General features: G+C 42.4%; 1 protein-coding gene across 1 annotated transcript in view; it reads left to right on the forward strand.

The window, feature by feature from the left end:
* CSUI_010985 (uncharacterized protein) overlaps positions 1-262 on the forward strand; it is a gene marked incomplete at its 3' end in the record, with an annotated part of 7,066 nt that overhangs the window by 4,330 nt on the left and 2,474 nt on the right. The window lies entirely within an intron of this gene.

The raw sequence follows: 262 nt of genomic DNA on the forward strand, positions 1-262 counted from the left end.
ATCTTTAATATATCTATCTATGCCCGAAGAGTTGGCTCGTGAGTCTTTGCATCCCTTTTCAAAAAGTGTGCCTCCCATCCACAGGAGCAAGTTCTTCTTTCCATGCACGCGTCTACAGATCTAATTATCTCCTTTCTACAGAAGCGTGTCTCTCGTGAAAGAATCGACAACTGACGAGCATCGATGAAGGACAGAAATCTCTTCTTCTTGTTTCTCACATCGATTCTCCCCCGGCTAGTTATCTTTATCTCTCTATATCTAT

This window comes from Cystoisospora suis, assembly GCF_002600585.1.
Source record: "Cystoisospora suis strain Wien I chromosome Unknown contig_9154, whole genome shotgun sequence".
NCBI lineage: Eukaryota > Apicomplexa > Conoidasida > Eucoccidiorida > Sarcocystidae > Cystoisospora > Cystoisospora suis.